Below are 15111 nucleotides of genomic sequence, written 5' to 3'. Positions count from 1 at the left end.
TCGACATTGCACTAGAAAATCAAATTTCCTAACAATGGGAAAATTATCACCATACCTACTACTAGTGCGAGAAGCGTAGGTTCGCTAAATGTGGATAAGTAGGTTATCCTCCTATGGGTTGGTTTTCATATTGCTGTGCTTAGCGCTGACATGGGGCCCATTGTCTCCAACATCATGAAGAAAATGAACTATGAAGAAGGAAAAGGACTTGGAAAGAACCAACAAGGCATCACAGAGCTACCCCAAACCCACACTCAAAAGGGACCATCAAGGCTTGGGGTATCAGTTTGGAAGCACGCCAAAGAAAACATACAGTTGGTTAGACATGGATGGCCGATTCATCTGTTCGAGTGAGCATTCATCTCCATATCTGCCAATAGAGCCTTCTGAGCACCATGGAAAGACGTACCCCGGTCTAGAAATCTTTGCTGATGTTATTGATATCTTGGTGGTTAAGCCTAAGGAGCCAAAGCTTCAAGAAGAGAAAGAGTAGAAAAAAGAAGAGAAGATACTTGAGAAAGAGGGGATTGAGGGGCCACAAGCGGCTGAGGAGGAAAGAAAGAAAGAGGGAAGGTGAGCGTTGAAGAAGAAGAGGACCCTGCAAATCAAGTGTTAAAAGTGATCCGGGCTTGCTTAGAAGAGAGCTTTAAAGAAGCTGAAACCCCTTCTGATGTGCTGATTTCTATTAAGGACAAATTTGATTGTAATAAACTGTCTTTATTGTTTAATGAAATGAACTTCAATTTTGCTTACTTGTTTGATGTCTTTCCTAATGGTTCCATTCATCGAGTAGATAAGCACATGCGCATATTTGACATAAACTCATCATGCATGCTTGAATTTAATATTGGCATAAAAGATAATTCACAAATTTTATTAATTGGGCTAAACCTAATGCTAGAGTTAAACATAAAATTTCAAAGTCTACTCATGGACAAAAAGGAAGCCTTCGCATGTAGTTATGAAGATATGCCAGGGATAGATAGATCTATAGTTGAGCACACAATTCCTCTGTATCCTAGAGCCAAGCCAATAAAGCAGAAGAGAAGAACGTTAAGATCAGAATGAGTCGAGAAATATAAAGAGGAAGTGACCAAATAGATAGATACAGGTTTTCTTGAAGTGGTTCACTATCTAGAATAGCTGACAAACATAGTCTAGTTATTAAGAAAGACGGAAGGGTCAGAATGTGTGTGGACTACAGGGATCTAAACAAAGCATCACCGAAGGATGATTTATCCACAGGGATCTGAACAAAGCATCACCGAAGGATGATTTTTCTCTCCCTCATATTGATATCCTGATCGACAGTGCAGCAATGATGGGATGCTACTACATCATGGATGGTTTTGCAGGGTATAATCAGATTCTCATAATATTATGAGACAAAGGCAAAATAGTATTTGTGACAGAGTTTGGTACGTTCTGCTATCAGATGATGCCATTTGGCTTAAAGAACGTTGGGGCTACTTATCAGAGGATGACAACCACATTATTTCATGACATGATCCACAATGAGTTAGAGGTATATATCAATGATATGATTGTCATGAAGAAGATACAGGAAGAGCATCCAGCAGCCCTTCGGCGGTTTATGGATAAAGTGATTAAATACAACCTGCGGTTGAACCCGAAGAAGTGTGTGTTCAGAAAAGTGATAGGATTCATAGTAAGACCTAAAGGAAAAGGGATCAATCCAGACAAGATTAAGGTGATCCAAGAGATGGAGCCGCCTAAGATGGAAAAGCAAGTGAGAAGCTTTCTGGGAAAGAGTCAGTATATCAACAGGTTCATATCGAAGTTGTCTATAATATATGATCTAATGTTCAAGCTTTTAAAGAAAGATCAGCCAGTAAAGTGGAACGATCACTGCCATATAGCTTTTGACAAAATCAAGGAATATTTGTCAAGTCCCCTACCAAAGCTAGGGAAACCCTTAATTCTATACTTGACAGTGGAAGATGCTAGAATTGGAGCCATGTTAGCACAAGCTAATGAAACCGGTGTTGAGAAGGCAGTGTATTACTTGAGTAAAAAGCTTCTTCCAAATGAACAGAAATATAACTTGATTAAAAGAACTTGCTTAGTAATGGTATGGGCTACCAAAAAACTTCAGCACTACTTTCAGTCTTATAAAGTGATAGCAGTATCAAGAATGGATTCGGTCATATATTTATATGGAACACCATCACTAGTGGGGAAACTAGCAAGATGGCTAATCCTACTATCAGAATTTGACATCGAATATGCCACAGAGAAAATTGTCAAAGGACGAGCAGTTGCAGACTTTTTAACAGCACATCCAATTGAAGACAATGAACAGTGGGAGACTGATTTTCCCGATTAAAATTTGAGTTTCATAAAAAAGAAAGGATGAGAGCTCTACTATGATGGTTCTGTTCATAGTAAAGGAGCTAGAGTATGCGTTTTACTCGAATCCCCATAAGGAGAGGTTATCCCGATGTTGAAGAGGTTATAGTTTGCAGTTACGAATAACATGGCAGAATATGAAGCCTGCCTATTTTAGTTAGAAGCTCTGATTGCAATTGAAGCTTTGATTGCAATTAAAGCTAAAGAAGTTTAGTTTATTGGTGATTCTAAACTGGTCATCGAGCACGCTAGCGGTAATTGGGAAGTTAGAGAGGACAGGCTGAAGCCTTAAATTGACCATCTGCACATTATTATTCAAAACTTCAAAAAGGTAACCTTCACAAATACAAGCAGAGTAAACAACCGAGTACCACATGCCTTGGCTAACTTAGCATCAGCATGGGAAGAGATTTCGATAATGCCTAAGAAGCCATTTCTGATGTCTTCAGGTAGCATCCTGTCTTATGAAGGTGAAAAGATTATGGATATTGAGGAGGAAGAGAAACCATGGTGTTATAATGTCCTGCATTGGATGACAAAGAGTAGTTACCCAGATTCAGCTACTAGAGATGACACAAGAGCTATACAATGTTTAGCGTTACAATTTGCAATCTTAGGAAGTTGGTTGTATAAAAGAATCTCAGACAGGGTATTGTTAAGATGTGCATCGAAGAAAGAAGTTGAAGGGATTATGGAACAGATCCATGCAGGGGTTTGCAGTGCCCATGTGAATGGAAAAGCACTTGCTAAGATAATTCTCAACCAGGGTTTCTTTTTGTCGACAATGGAAAAGGATTGTATTTTTTTTGTGAAAAGGTGCTTCGAATGCCAAATTCATGGAGACCTGAGTCACATTCCACCTTCAGAATCACATCCTTCTATTTCACCATGGCCATTTGCAGCTTGGGGATTAAATATCATTAGCAAGATTTCACCTCCTACATCTAATGGACACGAGTTTATAGTGGTTATAGTGGACTATTTCTCAAGATGGGTTGAAGCAGCATCATTTAACAATATAGGTGCCAAGTAAATGGCCAAATTTATTAAAAAGAACCTGATCTGTAGATATTGAATCCCCATCATTTGTGACAGAAAATGGAGTTCAGTTCAAAGCAGAAGTAAAAACATTGTTAGCGAAATTCGGAATCGAACACCACAAGTCTGTGGGTCCTGTATATGTATGGCATAACCCAAGAGGGGGGTGAATTAGGTTTTCTAAAAATAAAAATTTTACTTTTAAAGCCAAAACTCAGAATTCTATTTGCAGCGGAAAAGTAATGAACTTCTGATAATAAGTTATTGATTAGAACTACCTCATAATGTTCTATTCAGAGAAAAATAGAAACACTTTGCAAAGTGCAGCTATCAATTAGAACTGCTTCACAATGTCTTTTTTAATATCAAAACTGTTTTATGATGGAAAGTTATTGTGATTAAAACTTCCTCATAAAGTTTAGAAAATCATGAAAGACTGTGTGAGAGACAGTTATCGAAATCTAAACTGCTTCATAAAGCTTTAGTCAAGTTTAGAAAACTGATTAGAAACCCAAATAGTGAAATACACTGAAAATGATAGAACAGTTTAGAACTTGGTATATTCACTTAGCAGAAGTCCAGAGTTCTAATGTTCAAAAAAGATAAAGCTTATTTAAGTTTTAGAACATCAAAACCATTAACAACTTTAGCATTTCTAAAATATAAGCAGAAGTGTGAGTAAAATATCATCAAGCAGAACTTCAGAAAATAAAAAGATCAACACAGTGATTTATAGTGGTTCGGCATTAACTCGCCTACATCTACTCCCCAAGACTCATCTTGAGATCCTCAACTATGTTATCTCTTTTCAAGGGTAAGAGACAAACCAACAGTACAAGGCAATAGATCAATACCTAGATCTACCCTTTGTCCCACTAGATTTTTCAAAGGTTCTAGTTAACCTCAACCCTTTCTGTTTTTGGCAGAGTACAGAAACTCAGTTCAAGACATTAGTATCTCACTCACGGAGAAGGTTGCTTGATAACCTATTTCACAATAGCTTCTCACCTAAGCTATTACACAAAAATTTGTCAAACAAAACCTGTCTACTAAAAATTACAAAATTTAAATAGACAGACAAATATAAGCATAGGAAAAACAGTTTTTAAGATTAGAAAATCGTTTTAGAAATCAGTACTGTTTTTCAAAAGAAGTTGTTATAAAGTTTCTTTTCTCTTTTAATGATAAAACGTAAAGTATTAAGATGAAAAGAAATAAGGGGGTAGAGAGTAAGTTTTGAGAGATAAAAGATTTGATCAATGGACGAATACTCTTCAAACGAAAACTTTTTTCTCCACTTCTTTGAAAGACGAAAAGCTTTTTTATAGAGAGGGCTGTGACTCTCGTTTTTAGAAAGTGAATATGTCTTTTTCAAATCAGAATATTGACTTTCCTTATATAGAAGATACGGAAATCTTTGTTACCAAAACTTTTTGAGTCAATATTCTTTCTTTTTGGTAAGCAAATGAGAGACAATCTCGTTATCCTTAAAAACAAAGATTTTCGAACGTAAATATTCGAAAAATCTTTTTCGAAGGGTTTATTTACCAAAAGCGATTTAAGATATAATCTTCTTCCGTTTAGGTAAGAAAATAAAATCAAGATTTTTGGATCTTTTTGTTTCCGAAAATGAAGTGTATAAGATCTTTATTTGATTTATTCCTATTACCAAAATTGCTAGAGACAAAGTCTCTTTAATTTAGGTAATTTGAATATTTTGAACCTTAAGACAATTCGGAAAATTAAAGTAAAATCAAAGAATGAAAGAAAAAATTTATTTTAAAGAGATATTTTCGAAAAATCATTTTGATAAGAGAAAAATTGATTTTTGTGCTTATAATTGGATGTTCTCTCTATCCTACAATGATTCCTAAAAGTCTAACCACTAGGGTCTTTAAATGTCTTTATAATCCTTGAATTTGTAGGACTTGCCTTATTCATTTATTACTTTCCATATGTAATCTGCATAGAATATTATTAGCACAAATAATATAATTTAAATTTATTTATTTTGTTTTAATCATCAAAATCTCGAGATTAATATTTGATCCTTGAGCCAACAAAGTCTTCACTTAAAGACCACAAGCTAATGGGGTAGTGGAAGCTACAAACAAAAACATCAAGAAGATATTAAGGAAAATGGCAGAAAATCACCATGATTGGGTAAGCAAACTACAATATGCTTTGTGGGGATATCGGAACATAACGAAATCTACGAATGGGGCAGCCCCTTATTCTCTAGTCTACGGGATGGAAGCTATACTGTCAACTGAGATAGAAGTGCAGTCCTTGTGCATAATGATGGAATCCAAGATTCCAAAAATGTCAATGAGCGAAAAATCATTATTAAGAATTAACACTCCTAGATGGAAAAAGGCTTAATGTCAGATTCATGGATCAATTATATAAGAGGAGAATAGCTAAGCACTTCAACAAAAGAGTTCATCCAAAGGTACTTAGAGTTGGGGATTTGATTCTAAAATAGATGCGGCCAAACACTCATGACCCAAGGGGAAAGTTCTAGGCTAACTAGGAAGGCCCATTCTTGATTAAGATGATGTTTTCCAGAGGTGCAGTGAAGCTATCAAACATGGAAGGCAATGAGTTCACCGAACCAGTCAATATGGATAAATTAAAGGGAATTTTATGTATGACTTCAAACGTTTACGGTGAAGCCCAATCAATAAATTCACCTTTTGTGTTCTTATTAACTTTAAAGCTTGTTATGATAAGTCTATGTTGATATACAAATGTTGTGAATTTACTTTGGTGAAATAGAATAGCAAGAAATATATCAACATTTTAGAGCAAAAATCATTTCATTCATAATAAGTGCATACATTCCATAAATTGCACATTGTTTAGTACATTTCATTAGAAATCAGGATAAAGCATCTACATGCTAGGTCCTAACAGAAATCTAGTTGTCAATAGATCAGCCGACTCTGAATCAGCACCGACTCTGGAATAAGCCTGCAGCCAAGTGCGATACAAGTTTGAGGAAGAGGTATCGGCCACATCAGAAATGGGTACAGTCATGCGATTAGGCCAGGTGGAAGTAAAGCTAGACAGGAATCACAGTGTAAGAAGGCCACCCTCGAACCGTGTGTAATCAGGGATAGCTTGATGACGACCGTACTGCCTAGCTATGCAGCTAGGATAATAAGCAAATGCTATAGACAACCCCACACAAGGGCAAACAGAGCATGGAAGAGGAAATTGTGACTCGCTTTATGTACCATCAGGGGCAAGTCCATCTGACTCCCTCAGAGTTGAGATCTTGAAAAATAACAGTCTAGTCTTCCACAGTCTCACCAATGAAACGACGTTGACGTTGGACATAGACTCGTGGTCTATAATCGAACATCAAATGGTCTGATGTTGGAGCCATCACCTATGGCTTCTCAAAAGCCCACAACTGCAGATGAATATAAAAAAAGAAGAAGAAGAAAAAAAAGCTCGTTAAGTTGAAAAACCGTAAAGGCGGCTTAAGCAAAAGTTAGAGCACTAAAAAAAATAATATAATAATAATAATAATAAAAGAGAAAAGCTCGTTAAGTCGAAAACTCGCAAGGGTGGCTTAAGCAAAAGTTAGAGCATAAAAGAGAAAACAAAATAAAAATGCATTTACATGCAGTAGAAGCGGACTCCCCATTGGACCGAGTACCAAGCTAGAGTCCCAAGCATGTTCTTCCAACCAAGTAAATGTCTTTGCCAAATAAGTGAGAAAGGCGTGCGTCGCCTCGCCATCTGTTCGACTATGGGCACCAACCTAAGGCTGTCATAACCATCAATGCCACTGAGTAGCAAGTAGTGACTAAGAAGGCAAAAGCAGACAACAAAAGGCCAGAATGGCCTAGTGCGATCCATACTCATGGCACAGTCGACAAGCAATCGCAGGGGTATGACATCAACTCCAAAGTCATAAGACGTTATCTCATAAGCCGAGAAAACAAAGACAGGCAGAATCAGTGAAGCAAATATATCAAGCCGAGGCACCATAGCAATTTCTTCAACCATGGGTATTCTCCTAGAAATAATGCTGAATTCTTCAAATAATGGACAGATCTCAAAGTCGTTGTAGTGAAATAAGTTGTCCAAAGAATCAAAATGGTTGATCAACCATTGCAGCAACCCAGGTTGAACCTGAATGTTCTGATAATAACTTAGCCCGTCGACTTCGAATGGTGACAGTAAGTCCCAATCCTTATGGCTAAAACCGCGAAATAAAGCTTCAAATACAGGTGTTAAGGTCCGATCCATGGAAAATGGGGAAAAAATGAGAAGTTTGGAGGAGTTTTGAGTGAAAGCTTCATCTGGAATAAGAGAGGAGAGTTTCTTGTAACGCATAAGGTGTATTATGTGTTTTTATAGTAAGAAAATAAAGGATACATTAACAGTTGATAGCCACTACAGTGCTAGTGGCGCACGCCACTGGCCAATAGTCAAGTGAAAAATCCTTTTTATATAGCTTTTCGGTTTTCGGATTCAATAAGCAATATGATTATCAGCTATGAAACACAAATACACCAATATCATTTAAAAACTTATAAAGAGACTGTCCTCTAGCCTTCATTTATTAAAATAATAAATTTTTTACAAGAAAATTCCCCAAGCCGGGCGCGAGTACAAAAAAGAGAAGAAAAGGAAAAAATAAGAAAAAAAAAAGCTAGGGCAACCGGCTCAAGACATGTTTGAGGCCGTCTCTTTCGAGTCCTCGCTGCTAGACTCCTTAGTCTCTTTGACGATCACCGGCTAGCGTCCAGCTCCGCGACCCGTACGCCCACCGCGCCGCATCCCTCGGCCCTAATCAACAAGAAGCACCATGTCAACTCTCTGCACACATTCATAAATATTAATGATTGCATTACACGCATACATGGCATATTCATTACATGTCTTCTTCTTTATCGTGTTTATACTTACAGATATATGCTCATCTGAGAGCCTCGCCTCTGCCAAGTTCAAGCGACCTGCCTTATACAAGCGGCACACCTCGTTGTGGTCATCAATGGACACCTATAGAATAATATAGGGGTAGGGGCATACAATGAGAAAGCATATTAATAAAAGCAATGATCACAATAAAAGAGCAGAAGATACTCAAATGGATGCAGCTAGGCGGTGACATCCGGTATGGACTCACTAGATGCGTTTCTAGCATACCCTAAGCAGGCTGACCTGTACGGTCCGGAATAAAAGAGACTGAAGCACCAGGCCCATGCCCGAGCATGCCAACAATAACAATCGTATCTGGAGCTCTAGGCCCGAAGCCTCTCCTCACGCATTTACCGCGTTGCTGCTGCAAGAATAAGGCAAAGTTTATGAATGGAAAACACTGGGGCAAAGCCAAGACAACAGAATAAAAGAATTAAAACCTACTTGTATTAGAACAGCGCCCTGGCCCCAGTTCAGCTCCTTTACCTCAACAAAAAGGTCGAACTCAGTCGGAGGAGGGACATGAATCAGGAGCTGAGTCCGCGCAAATATCATGTAAGCGCCCGACATGAAAGCTGCTAGGTGGTCTATAGTAGCTAACCCCCTCTGAGCAGCAGCAATTTCCTACGTCAGCTGGATAGACCTCATCAACAGCATGTAGTAGGGGACATCATGTGGGACCCTCCTTCTGTCTGGGCCAAGCTCCCACTCGTATACCCACTCTCCGAGGTAATACATATCACAGAAGAGTCTTGGAAGGAGATGTCTATGCTAATAGTCGACGGCTGCTTGAACAAAATCGAGGAAGTCAGGTGCATCTACCCATGGATATCTCTTTATCTATAGAAGAGAACAATAAAAAAGAAAAAAAAAAGAAGAAAAGGAGAAAAAAAAAGAAAAAAAATCATTAGCAAAAGAAAAGAAAAGGCAAAGAACATAAGAAAAACAAAAAAGAAACTAAATAAACAAAGGGAGGTAGCGATTTATCTGATCCCAGTTCAAGTCATTCAACAGCTGTCGGAACACTCTGATGTCTGAGTTAGTATGTGAATACCTCCTGCTATAGCGCCATGCTTGGCCTCGTTGTAAAGTCTTCTCATTTACGCCCCCCTCAAAGCTAAACAAGCATGGCATAGGAAGGACTCTATAATCACAAACCCAGATCTGCATCAAGGATAAGCAGAAATCAACGAATAAACAGAAAAATAGGAATAAAAAAAGACAATAACCGACTGACCAGGTTTTGTACCTCAATCGCCCACTTGTAGCCTATCTTCAAGTGAACTCCTTGGACGCACAGGTCCATGCCATAATACAAATAAGATAGAGTAGCAACTCCCCAATTAAATTGCCTGGTGGCATCTAGATCCTATAATGGTGGTAGCAACACCAAATCTGCATCGTTGCCATGGTTCATGAACAAAGTGGTCGACAGCAGATAAAATAAGTAAGCTCAGGCTACTACGTCCACATCCATCTCTACTACCTGCTCTTGGGGCATCTCTTGATAATAAGAATAGATACTCTTGTATCTAACCCTCTAGTTAGAGATAGTGGGCTCCATGCGAGTAGCAGCCCGAAGACTTGTCCGCAGGCCTAGACGGTCTAGTGTCCTCATCCTGTCATCAAAGACAATTGACCGTCCTCCAAACGGCAACTCGATGATAGCAGCAAAGTCTATCGGTGTGATAGTCATCTCACCAAATGGCAAGTGAAATGTATGTATGGAATCCATCAACTACTCCATCAACGCCAATATGCTGGACGGCAGAGTTCGCCCCTGCACCTGAGGTAGAGTGTCCACAAAACGACCAAAGCCTGCCTCCCGGACACGCTCCTGAACTCGCTCAGGTAGGCAGTCGAACCACTCACCGGCTGCAAAAGTGTTATCGCCGGATTTCCCGCACCTCACACCCGACTGCATAAAACCACAATAAGTATGCTAATGGAGTACGAAGACACATGTTTTTGTGTTTTGATGCAGGTGAGCAAGCAAAGATTATAAATATCACAAAAACAAAGTGCATAGCAAAAATTTGGCACAAGCCACATCACTCCAATGCCTATTTATAAGCAAATGAGGGTGGGTGGCCCTATTTTAAGGCTGACGTGGCAAAAATGCCACTATCAGGCCCCACAATGGGATCGGCCCGCTTTTACAAAATCGGACCGAGTGGCACGCAAAATGAGATGGTGCACCAGAAAGTGTGCAACGGGCTCAACGCGCTTCCCGGGCCCGGTTTCGTCACAAAATGCCCGGTAACTTTAAAAGGTAAAAGTGGTTAAACACATCGTCAATCTCAGTCACGGACCATCGGTCCAAAAACTTGGGCAATCGGGAATCATGATCCAGTTTTATGCGAAAAAATGGTGTATCATCACTGAACCTTTTTAAAGGCAAAATTTAAATGTCTACAATAATAATAGTCCATCATAATAGTATAGGTGTAAACACTAGGTGATAGCCCAAAATCCTTCAACTCTTCAAACAAACTCTTAACAAACTCAACTTGATTGGCTTCAATAAAACACTTGAGCAAGAAATTGCAAGACAAAATGGTTGTTTCAAGCCCAAATTTTTTCGCTTGCACAAACACATCTAGCGCATTCTCAAACATTTTTTTCTCTACAAAAACTTTTATGAGTACATTTATTATAATAGTTGATATTCCCACGTGGTCACTTGGCAAATCCAATAAAGTTGAAAACAAATCTAGAACCTCCAAAATTAACTTTCTTGTAATAAAAATGATATCTCTAATCAATAAGTGCACTCCATCTGCAAGCTTGCTGATGCAAATGCATGAAATATGCTCTTGTAATTAAAAAAAAAAAAAAAAAAAAGATGAAAGAAATAATACATTAAAATAAGAGCACTGTCTCTCATTTTCATGATTCATTTTTTCCCCAAATTGGAAGAAAATGGATGAATTTTTTAAAATTAAATTTATAATCCTAGAAAATAGTGGTAGAATAAATTTATATATTATAATAATTTTCTTTCCAATTTTTTCTTAATCCAAGCAAGGGGAAGAAAATAATTTTCACTCATCTTAACACTTTTTCTTCTTATTTTCCACACTATAGTTTCTTTTCTCTTTAACATGCTTCCCAAACATATTGTAAAAGGGAAGTTATTTAGATCGAAGGTAGTTCAAGTTTTTAAAAGGTGTAACTATTTTTGTAGATATTTTATCTTGAAACAGCCCAAGAGAAAAGGTAAATTAAATTAATTAAAAAATTTAATAAGGATTGACAAAATTGAAAGGTAATTAAGAGCAAGACGATGAAGATGAAGGAAGAAGAAAATGGGAACACAATCAATTTATAGAGGTTCGCTATCCTAAACCTACATCCCTTCCCAATGCGCTCCATATATTTAAGTGCAACCCTTGCATTTAACAAATCTAAATTCTCAAATGTGTAATAAATACATTTACAAGTAATAACTCGCTCAATAAACACAACAACACACTTACAATATTGAAATAACAATAAATTTCCACAAAAAAGTTGTCGCACATAAACCAATTGTTTTAATTCAAGTTCAAGAGAGAGGATATGTGAAAACTATTAGGAAGCTCAATAGATCTCTTTTACAAAGTTGTTCTGAACTTATCTAAGTCAATTAAGACATCAATTTATAGTTAAAGCTCAAAAATTAACAACAATAAAGAAAACAAAATAATCAAATCAAATAGACGACAACAACAAAAATTATAGAACCAACGTTAAAATACACAAATGTACTAATGAGGAAAACAGCAACGGTTTCAGCATTTATGGAAAATTTAAAATAATAATAATAATAATAATAATAATAATAAGAACAACAATAATAAACACAATAGGTTCCAAAATCTCAGCAATAACAATATTAGTGAGATTTTCATTTTAAGATAGACGTGTAAATATGAAGTATATAAGAAACAACATATTGAGATCTCAGGGAGCAATATACACACCATAGTAGGTTAATTGATTATCAATTTGAATAATTTCCCTAAAAAAATTTGCAGAGATCAAATAAACTGGATATCAGATTTAAAAAGAAAATAAGAGTGCTTCGTAGTCAATATATGATTTTGAGAAAAATATAAGACTAAAAGAAATCAAACCAACAGATAATTTTTTGTTATTACAAAAAGAATGCAAGAATTGAATTATGTTTAATCAGAATTTCAGAATCACAATAAGACTCCATTTGTTTCTGGAAAATAACTTACTAGAAAATATTTTTCAGGAAAATATCTTATTTTTCAATGTGTGGCTAGTACATGGAAAATCATTTGGAAAATATTTTCCAGCATATAACATTAAAAAAATTTTCCGCCTAAAACAATGTTACAATGCAATGCATAAATCACTCCTTTTAATGAGGTTACAGCTAAAGAAGGGAAACTGGCCTTTGATACAATAATTAGCTGTTAAAGAAGGGAAAAAAAGAGCCCAAAATTATGTGGAAGATAGCTTATAGGACAAACTAAGCATATGACCAAAACCACCATAATTAATAATAAGCACAAGCCAGTAAACAAGAAGTGTGTGTAATTAAAATATGAGTAGAGTATTTTTTCCAATTCTCTAATTCCTTCTATTCCTTTCCAAACAATGGCCAATTGGGCAATCCAAAAGATAAGAGAACAACCTAATACTAACTGGAAAGTCCCTAACCAACGCAAATATTGAGAATATGAAGATTGTTTAATAAATTTAGGTAAAAGCGAAGACTTCCTCACTACCAATTCATGTTTCAATTCCATAAGAATTATATTTGCAACAACAACTGTGGCTATGCGTTGCCACCAAGTCATTCCAAGATCAACAAGACTACCTACTAAATAATATGATGGTACCCCTGCAACAAGACCAATCCAAGCTACTATACAGATTTTCACAACAATTCCTGGGATATGAAATCAGGCACTCAAGCTATATTAAGGAACCTACTTAAATATTCATAAAGTTTGATATTCCAAGTGTGAAGGCATCATGATGCAAACAACCTAATTTACCAAAAATCCACACAACTAATGTTGATTGCAGTGCAATTACAAGACCAAGAAAATTGAATTTGGTGATGGCAAACTTATTAATCACAACAACCAAACTTGAGCAGAGTGCTTAACCTAACACAAGACTGCTCGTGGTTAATTGCTTTGTGGAATCAAGTCTAATCTAGAAACAGACTTGGGTTAATCAAGGTGATCTATGAAAAGAGGTTAAGAGAAATCAATTGAAGAACATAGGCTCAATTGATTAAATCGCTGATTAAAGTTGTAAAGAAAGACTTGACTTTTAAAATGAAAATTAAAGATTAAACAGGCAAATGAAATTAATCTAGACTTTGAAGAGAGAAAGAGAGAGGAATCACAGATTCTACAAGGAAACAAAAACACCATGACTCCATAATAGAAAAGGCTTAATATCCAACTTTAACAAAAATTAATGAAAAAAAAAAAAAAAGCAAATTAATACAAGAAATTACCAAAACCTAACAATATTTCAATAATAACAAGCAGATTTTTCGAATGTCTAACAAAAAAATCCATCAATTTCAAATTTTCACTTGTTTGTTCATAGGAATTACTGAAACATAAAAAATAGAAAAAAACTCTTAATTGTTTTAGCTAGAACAAACCAAGCACAAGAGGACAGATATAATAATATCATGAGTTATGTAAGCTCAGGAAAACAAAACATGGGAGATGAACATAACAACCAAATATAAAACATAAGAGCAGGAGGACAAGGATGAGAGACCGGCTCACCTGAGAAGAGATGCATCATTAAGACAGCTAGAGGAGAGAAGGAATTGATGCCAAAATGAGTTGCAAAGCAGAAGAGAGCACGAAGGACAAAACACCAATACTAAAAGTCCAAGAGAATTGAGATAGATAGTACGCTGAACTGTTATCTCTGATGGGATTGCGGTCGTAAATGAATGATTTCCAGTAAACTTATGGAGTTGGCCAAATTTGAGTGAGACATTGAGAACGAGAGAGACAGAAATATTGCTTAATAGAGCGCGCAAAGACGAGAGAAATAGGGGTTTTAGACTTGGGAATTTCGGGCCGCTTAAAATTAATTTGAGGCCTAAACTAGCTTAGCATGATTTTTTTTGGGTGAACTGCTGCCATGTAGACCAATTTTACACTTCGTTTGAAATGAGATAAGTAGGGATATTATAATAGATGTCAGATTTTGAAACTTTAATTTAAAAAATGTCATTTTGATCTAAACAATTAAAATAATATTCAATTTTATTAGTGATTTACTTATTTATCATTTTAGCTAAGGGGGCTTTTATTTTTTGTTTGGATGTTTTTTACCCAACTGTTTGTTATTCATGTTTCTTTTCTTCTCTTGTTTCAATGGCAGACTATTTCTTCTTCTTTTTTGTTGCTTCTTCTTCTTTTTCTTCTTTCAATGGCAGGCTATTACTTTTATCTTTTCTTTTTGTTTCTTATTCTTCTTTTGTTTCTTCTTTTTGTTCATTTTTTCTCCTCTACCGATCGGATCTGTTTACCGCTTCTGTTGTTTCTGTTCTTTTACGATTTATTTCTGTTTTTTTTAATCTAATTTCTCTTATGCTATTTCATTGTTGTATAATCGTATCAACGGCTTAATGCTTGTCCGAAAACTATCACCATCGTTGATGTTGTTTATACTTTGAAGAGACAAGGTAGGACTTTCGATTCTGTTTGGATTAATACTGATACAATATATATATATACACACACACACATAGACATAGCTGGTTCG

At 36.4% G+C, this 15111-nt stretch overlaps 1 protein-coding gene and 1 long non-coding RNA gene across 12 annotated transcripts in view; both read right to left on the bottom strand.

Moving 5' to 3' along the window:
* LOC105636387 (uncharacterized) overlaps positions 1 to 15111 on the bottom strand; it is an 89424-nt gene that overhangs the window by 45258 nt on the left and 29055 nt on the right. The gene's annotated exons all lie outside the window — the stretch shown is intronic.
* LOC149494261 (uncharacterized) lies at positions 7947 to 14498 on the bottom strand. 11 transcript variants are annotated; one of them, XR_016321978.1, is made up of 7 exons: positions 14118 to 14492; positions 9596 to 10264; positions 9401 to 9510; positions 8791 to 9186; positions 8575 to 8710; positions 8335 to 8427; positions 7947 to 8214 (listed from the first exon to the last, which is right to left on the bottom strand). It is a non-coding gene; the product is annotated as an uncharacterized LOC149494261 (long non-coding RNA). The 11 variants fall into 11 exon arrangements; XR_016321984.1 differs by having other exon boundaries at positions 7947 to 8244; positions 8512 to 8710; positions 8791 to 9510; positions 14118 to 14498; XR_016321983.1 differs by having other exon boundaries at positions 8575 to 8707; positions 8791 to 9510; positions 14118 to 14497.

The sequence above is a fragment of the Jatropha curcas genome, chromosome 8 (assembly GCF_041381405.1).
Source record: "Jatropha curcas cultivar XTBG-Jc1 chromosome 8, XTBG_Jcur_1.0, whole genome shotgun sequence".
NCBI lineage: Eukaryota > Viridiplantae > Streptophyta > Magnoliopsida > Malpighiales > Euphorbiaceae > Jatropha > Jatropha curcas.
The sequence above is the reverse complement of the archived record's forward strand: the minus strand, read 5'-3'. Positions and strand labels throughout refer to the sequence as shown.